The sequence below is a fragment of the Canis lupus genome, chromosome 1, assembly GCF_003254725.2.
Source record: "Canis lupus dingo isolate Sandy chromosome 1, ASM325472v2, whole genome shotgun sequence".
NCBI classification, from domain to species: Eukaryota; Metazoa; Chordata; class Mammalia; order Carnivora; family Canidae; genus Canis; species Canis lupus.
Window position 1 is genome coordinate 48,314,727 of NC_064243.1, and position 7,963 is coordinate 48,322,689.

Consider the following 7,963-nt stretch of genomic DNA (forward strand, 5'->3'; position numbering starts at 1 on the left):
AGGGCAGGAGTCACTTCAGAGTGGTGCTGGCCACTGTGGGGGCTGCTTGTGTACTGCCAGTCCTGTGGCACTGCCCTGTATGGGCTCTGGCTAAGAGTGCTTTGGAGAGGGCAGATCTGAGAAAGCATAGTTGGGGAGGTTGGTGGGGTTCTTGTGCTAGCAAGCTTTGCTTGCCACTATTCTTCTGTGGGCAGGGCTATGCCATGCAGGGACTGAGATTGGTCATCTGGAGGGATGGATTGGTGGAAGAACTGCATGGGGAGAATAGGCAGCAGTGCTAGCCAGTTAGGTAGCAATTCCTGCAAGTGGTTGTGCGTTTACACTGGGAGACAGGGTTGGGAAATGGTGACTGCCAGTTCCTTCATTCCTGGAGTTCCCCAGAGATTTCTGTCCTTCTGGGACACACTCTGACATTAGTAAATAGCTCTCCTTCCTGTATGGCTTTTCAAACTGCTGCTTCTATGCTGTATCTCCATGGGCTGCTTGTAGTGTTGTCTCTTTGAGGGCAGGGACTCACTCAGTTTCCTCTGCCTATTGGCTCTTGCAGAGCCAAGCCTGCTGATTTTTTTTTTTTTTTTAATTCCTGGTTTTAAGTCCCACTGGTTATAAGAACTAATGAAATTCAGTCCCTCTGGTTTTCAAATCCAAATGTTATAGAGATTCATCTTCCCCATTTAGGCTTCCCAGTGGAGGGATCTATTTCTCTCCCCTTTCCATGCCCATGGCATCCCTCCCTCCGATGGACAGTCCCGTGAGTCCATTTAGTTTCTGACCACTTCTCTGCCTTTCCAGGCATTTTTTTCTAGGCATTTTCAATGTGTCCTCTTCTCTACATTTAGGTATAGAGTTATTCCACCTGTCTTCAGGTCATTTGGGGGGTTATTTATACTTATGTGAGTGTTATCTAGTTGTATGCATAGGATGAGGTGAGCCTAGAGTCCTCCTACTGTGCCATCTTCCCCAGAAGTCCAGACCCAGATTTCCTACATAGACAATCCTCACCATGAAGAAAGACAGTTTTATTTCTTCCTCCCCAATCTGTATCTTTCCTTTTCTTGTCTTATTGCATTAGTTAGGACTCTCAGTATGATGTTGAAAAGGAATGGTGATAGGGGATGTCATTGCTTTGTGACTGATCTCACTGAGAAAGGTTACAGTTTCTCACTTTGATGTTAACTTATGGTTTTTTATTCCTCAAGTTGAGGGTTTCTTCTCTGCTCCTAGTTTACTGAGAGTTGTGTGTAGTTTTTTTTTTTTTTTTTTTTTTAAATCATGACTGGGTGTTAAATTTTATCAAAACCTTTTCCTGCATCTATTGATATATTCATGTGACTTCTTTTATAGACTGCTGATGTGATAGATTAGTTGATATTAAAATGTTAAACTAACTTTGCATTCTTGGGTAAATCTCACTAAGTCATAGTAAATAATTCTTTTTACACATTGTTGGACTCAATTTGCTAATATTTGTTGTGGATTTTGGCAACTAGGTTTATAAGAGATACTGGTCTATAGTTTTCTTGTAAGGTCTGGGTGGTTTTGCTGTTAAGAATAATGTTGGTCCCATAGAATGAGTTAGGAAGTATGCCCCTTCCACTGGTATCTGAAGAAATCATAGAGAACGGATATAATTTCTTTGTTACATATTTAGTAGAATTCACCAGTGATCCTATGTGGACCTATGTGGATCCATTTCTTTGATATAGGCCTATGCAGACTATTTCCTCCTTTATTTTTAATAATAGTTTTGTAAGCCTTCTTGAATGGCAACCTCTTTCTTTTAATTCTTTGAATATACCCATTGTCTTCTGCTCTCCATTGTGTCTGGTAAGAAGTGATCTGTTAATCTTGAGGAGTACTTGCACCATACGTTATTTTTGCCTTATTGCTCTCAAGATTCTCTCTGCTTCTGTCTCCTGACATTTCGACTATGATGTGTATAATTATGGATCTCTTGAGTTTATCCCATATGGAATTCATTGAATTTCTTGGACATAAATATTGTAAATATTAACACTTTTCATCAAATTGAGGACATTCTCAGCCATGGTTTCATTGAACGTTCTTTCTACACTTTTTCTTCTCCTGGGATTCCCATGATGTGTCTGCTAGTATATTTATTGTGTCCCACATTTCTCTGAGGCTCTGCTCATTTCTCTTCATTCTTTTGTTTGTTTGTTCCTCAGAGTGGGTTTTTCTAGTTGATTTAACTTCAATTTCACTGACTCTTTCTTCTGCCAGCTCAATTCTGTTGAAGCTGTAGTGAATTTTTCATTTCCGTTATTGAACTTTTCAACACCAGAATTTCTATTTGGCTATCTCTCTCTCTCTCTCTCTCTCTGTCTCTCTCTTAAATGATTTCTAACCTGTGGATATTCACTATCTGGTGAGACATCATTCTCATACTTTAATTCTTTAGAGATGATTTCCTTTGCTTCTTTGAACATATTTTTGCTAGCCAGTTAATGTCTTTGTCCAGTAAGTTCAAAATAAGCACTTTCTCAAGAATAGTTTCTATTGAGTGTTTTTTAAAATTTTGCAGGGGCCATACTTTCCTGTTTTTTTTTTTATATGTCTTCTTTTTTCTGATTGAAATTTGGACAATTTAAAGGATGAAAATATGGTAATTCTGGATATCAGATTCTTGTTCCACCTCTCCAACCTGTTTTTATTGTTGTTGCTGTTTGTTGTAGTTGCTGTTTGCCTGTTTAATGGCCTTCCTGAATAAATTCTGTGAAGTCTGGATTTTTTTGCTGTGTGCTACCTCTGAAGTCTCAGCTCAGTTAGCTTACTTGGTCAGCTAATGATTAGACAGAGATTTCCTTAAATGCCCTGGACTGGTAAGTCTTTTTTTGCCCTTTGCTAAGGGACTTCTATGTAGGTTGAGACATGCCTTCAATATTTCGTCAGTTTATACCCTTGATTTAGCTTTTAACTCCTTTTTGTGCAGATCCTCAAGATCAGCCAAAGATGAGAAATTAGAGCCTTCTCAGGTCTCTCCTGGGCAGACACACAGCCCTACAATGCACCCTACACACATATATTATACTCAGTAATACATTGAACCTTTTCAAATCTCCCTATGGTCATTTCATTCCCCGGGGTTTCCAAGAGTGCTGTTTGCTCCAATAGGTACTTCCGCCTCAGGCAGCTGCAATGATAAACATTTACTGATTTTTTTTTTTTTAACACAATGTCCTGGTGTTAGGACTTCCCTCACTGAGCAAGCTCTCTCAAATAAAGATAAGCCCTATTAATGGACTTTTCTAGGTAGCTGCCAGACTGACAACTTTCTGGGGATGTGGCTTTTTGGGGGAGCTCTAAGCCTGTATTGCTTCTTTTTAATGGCTGATGGGCTGCTAGTTTTCTCTGTAACTGGTTCTGAGTCTGTTGGTTTTTGTGGTTATCATGGAGCAGGGAAGAAGGAGATGGGAATAGGGCAAGTTAAATGTCACAAGGCTTACTGTTCTTATTGAGATCCAGCCATTTTCTTGAATACATGTTCTTCATTAAGTTTTTGGTTAATTTCCAGGGTTCTGAAAATGTTGATTTTTGACAATTTTTGCCTATGTTCTCATTGATCCTACAGAGGAGCAGATTTTCAGAGGTCCTTCCTCCACCATTCCAGAATTGTTTCCTCCATAAACAGTAATTTCTGTACTGTGTTGTAATATAATGATGCATTCAGGGCATGCTGAGGAACATTCAATTTTTTTTAACGTTCTTAGTTTTTTAATCCTCTCATGAAAAATCTGCACAATCACCACAGATAAAGCCACTGCAGAATCTTTACTCCTTCTGTTGTCCAGTCTCCAGCTCACTTCTTTTTGCCAGCACCAACATTGGCTTTTGCAGTCCCCCTGACTTTCTTCATTCTGTTTTTGTGTTCTTTGCACTTTTTCTTGGTGTCTTTTTCTTCTCATACAGGCCATGTCTTGCAAGTCTATGTTTGGGTTCATTTTTCCTTGCGTATTCCAAGGAATCATAAATCATGCCACAGCCAGTTGTCTTGCCACCACCAAAATGGGTTCTGAATCCCAATACAAATATGACATCTGGTGTGGTCTTGTACATTTTGGCTAGTTTTTCCTGAATTTCTGTCTTATGTACTGTTGCCTTCCTGGGGTGGAGAACATCAATGACTATCTGTTTTCGCTGAAATAGTCAGTTGGTCATGAACTTCCTGGTCCAGATAGTTACTGTGTCGTTCATGATGGTGGCCGAGCTTAAAGCAGCCGGGGAGGAAAAGACGGAACATTCAATTTTGGCCGCAGACTGCTGTGCTTTTGGAGTTATCTCTTCTTTTCCTACCTTTTTCTTAAAATGTTAACCTCTGGGTCCCCCACAGCAGACCCTTTCTCCTTGTTAATATATTACTCCCAATATGCTGTGGAGTTAATAATCAAATAGCCAAATAGGTTAGCATTATGTTAAAATAGCTTTGGATGGTCCATTGCGAAGTGTGTGGACTTTGTGACACATGGTGACTGCTTACAAATCATTTTGGATTTTTCTCTCCTATGTTTTAAAAATGAGGTTTCTAGATATGTGAATTTGGAAGCAAATTGGTGATGTCTAAAATATGGGAGAGACTAGTCCCACAGTACTCCCTGCTGAGGATTATAATCAATTATATATGATTACATCTATAATAGTACACCTAATTCCAGGAAACGTGTTTAAGATAACGTTGAACAAACAGAGGGGTTTTGAGGTAACAGTAACCAGGATGGAAAGTGAGGAAGCTCTGAAACTATGCCATATGAGGAATAATTGGGAAGACAGGTGACATTGCATTCAGAGAAAGAAAAACTTGGATGAAAGGAAAAACTTACTGGAGAGTAGGATAGGGCTGATACAGCAATAAAATTATTCTGTTTCCATGCATCATACTCATACCAAATGACATGATTATGACCAAAAAGCACAAGCTCTAATGGGACAGATTCTGACTCAGTAGAAGAGAAATTTCAAATAATGAGAAATACTCAATAATGTAATTGACTAAGCCTGAGGCTGGGAAACAAAAGTAAATAAGATAGAATCACTATTCTAGAGCCATTCATAAAGTGGAAGCTCCATTCTTAGTGATTAAATCAGGACTAAATGATCCTCTATTAAAACATACTGTATTGGGGCAGCCCGGGTAGCTCAGCGGTTTAGCGCCTGCCTGCAGCCCAGGGCCTGGTCCTGGAGACCCGAGATTGAGTCCCATGTCGGGCTCCCTGCGTGGAGCCTGCTTCTCCCTCTGCCTGTGTCTCTGCCTCTCTCTCTCTCTCTCTCTCTGTGTCTCATGAATAAATAAACAAAATCTTAAAAAAAAAAATACTGTATTGGATAGAAGACTAGGGTATATGACAGATAAGGCCAGTTCTACCATTTTCAGGGTCTGAGATACAGCTTGGAGTCCACTGGCATGCCTACAGAACTGGAAGATGAGCTTAGGCCAAGATAAAATATTCAGTGTGAGTCTAGAGTCTCCAAGGAATACATTATATTTTTGAACTCTTTGTCTACCAGATGGTCATCATGTATGAAGCTAGAGGCAAGTTAACTTTAGAGTTTTACTGGCACCTAGTGGTAAAGATGGATATCGATATAATCAAAAGACCATCTCTAAGTACCATAAACATACTTAATATTTACAAAAATTATAAATGCATATAGTGATAAAAACTTATTCATTCTTTGAACTCTCCTCAAAAAAGATTTAAAATTATTTAAATGTTATCTTCAAGATATTTTTATCCTGAAGCTTCTTTTTTTTTCCTCTTTTGAAGATTTTATTTATTTGTTCATGAGAGACAGAGAGAGAGAGAGGCAGAGACACAGGCAGAGAGAGAAGCAGGTTCCACACAAGGAAAGGAGCCTGATGTGGGATTTGATCCCAGGACTTGGGATCATGCCCTGAGCTGAAGGCAGATGCTCAACTGCAGAGCCACCTAGGCATCCCTATCCTGAAGTTTCAAACTCTTTAGTATCTTCATAGATTTTATTTATGAGCAAACTTGTAGTGTTATTACAGTCTCTTCTAATTCACATATTCCAGGTACATTATTTTCATGGTTTATGAAAAACACACAAACATCATCTAAACTATCAATGTATTAAATTTTAATTACAAATTAAAGTTGGTATCACTAGACCACAAAGGTAAATATCCTCCAATTCAAAGAGAGAATTACAGGTACCAATCTAATATCATTAACAGTATTTTTCACTATAGTGACAACTGATTTATAACATATTTGACAGGCCAGGAGGTTGGTTCTGGTTATATTTGGGAACTAATGCTGAGAAACAATATGTGCTAATTGGTCTGTGGGGAAATTAAACCCATTTGGGCCTCTCCAGAATGTCTTTATGCTAAATAAATTGAGATAAATGGCTATGGCTATTGAACTATAGAATATATATATAAACTTTCTGTAACTCACCTATACACAAAATAGAAAAGCAGAATGTGCCAAATTTTTCATAGTAAGTGAAGCATAAGAGTATTAAGCTTACAGATAAAAATAAATATAGCTGTTGTGGTTGATATGCTTTAACAACATGATAAGAAAATGACACTCTTGGGGCACCGAGTGACTCAGTAATTGAGCGTCTGCCTTTGGTTCAGGTCGTGATCCCCGGGGTTCTGGGATGAGTCCTGCATTGGGCTCCCCACAGGGAACCTGCTTCTCCCTCTGCCTGTGTCTCTGCTTCTTTCTGTCTCTCATGAATAAATAAATAAAATCTTAAAAAGAAAAGAAAAGAAAATGACAGTCTTCTGGAAAAGAAGAAGTGGGTATTGTTAACATTTTGATGGTTATGGTACCATTACATTTTGATATGATATGAAAATGCCACTTGTCTCATCCCCATTATAACTTTCAAAGGAATTATAATCTCCAAATACCTTTTCTTTCTGTAGGTCTTCCACCCTCCCATATTTCAAAAATAAAACAGGACTGATAAGGCAGTTCTTTTTCTTAATTACAAAGGCAAGCCTCTCTGTGTGGGGTGAAAACTATATCCTTGCAGGTGAGAAAGCAAGCCCAGGTGTCCATGCTTCCAGGCACCCCCTGAGCTGTTCTGAGTGACTTTCCAGGTTGTGCCAATATCCCTCAGCTCAACAGAAGTCAGAATGGCTTGGAAGTGATGATGGAGAAAATTACTTTGACCTCCCTGACCTATTTTAGTGATATGGGAATTCATCACTACGAGGGATGACAGTCTCTATACATTTATTATATAACATGCATTTTATTACTATTTAGCTTCTGTTAGCCTAGTGTTAGTAGAAGCAATGGAAAGGAATAGAACTTACAGGAACAGTATTAGCAAATGTCAAAGCCAGTTTGAAGTTTCCATTCAATATTTTTTCTCCAGATAATATATAACCTGTTTCTCTACGTTTTCTCACAGGGACAGTGACCTAATCTCTATTTTTTTTTAAAAAAAGATTTATTTATTTGAGAAAGAGAGAGAGAGAGAGAGAGAGAACATAAGTGGGAGAGAGGCTGTGGGAGGAAGAGAATCTGAAGCAGATTCCTTGCTGAGTGGGGAGTGGGAAGGACTTGGGGCTTGAGAAGGACTTGGGGCAGGACCCTGAGATTGTGACCTCAGCCAAAACCATGACTCGGATGCTTAACTGACTGTGCCACCCAGGCGCCCCAGACCTAATCTTTTAATCATTTTTATTTCTCTCTAGCATTGAATAGGATGGCAGTTAAGCTTAAAACCAATTTCAGTGTGGAGTCTACAGATTTTCACGTATTACTAAATTGAATTAATTCATGGAATTATAGACCACAGGTCTGGATGTTTAGTGGAACATCTGCAAAGTGTTTAATGGGTTAGGGTACTGTAGAAGAGGATTAGAATTGTAGAAGATAATCAACCTCTAATCCATTTTGAAAGCATTCTTCAAATTGTAGGTATTTTAAAATCAATAACAATAATGATTCACAGTGACCTC

The 7,963-nt window shown here is 38.8% G+C and overlaps 1 pseudogene; it reads right to left on the minus strand.

Moving 5' to 3' along the window:
- Window positions 1-541: 541 nt before the first annotated feature.
- On the minus strand, window positions 542-4,242 carry LOC125755731 (40S ribosomal protein S24-like; annotated as a pseudogene).
- Between the last annotated feature and the right edge of the window lie 3,721 nt (window positions 4,243-7,963).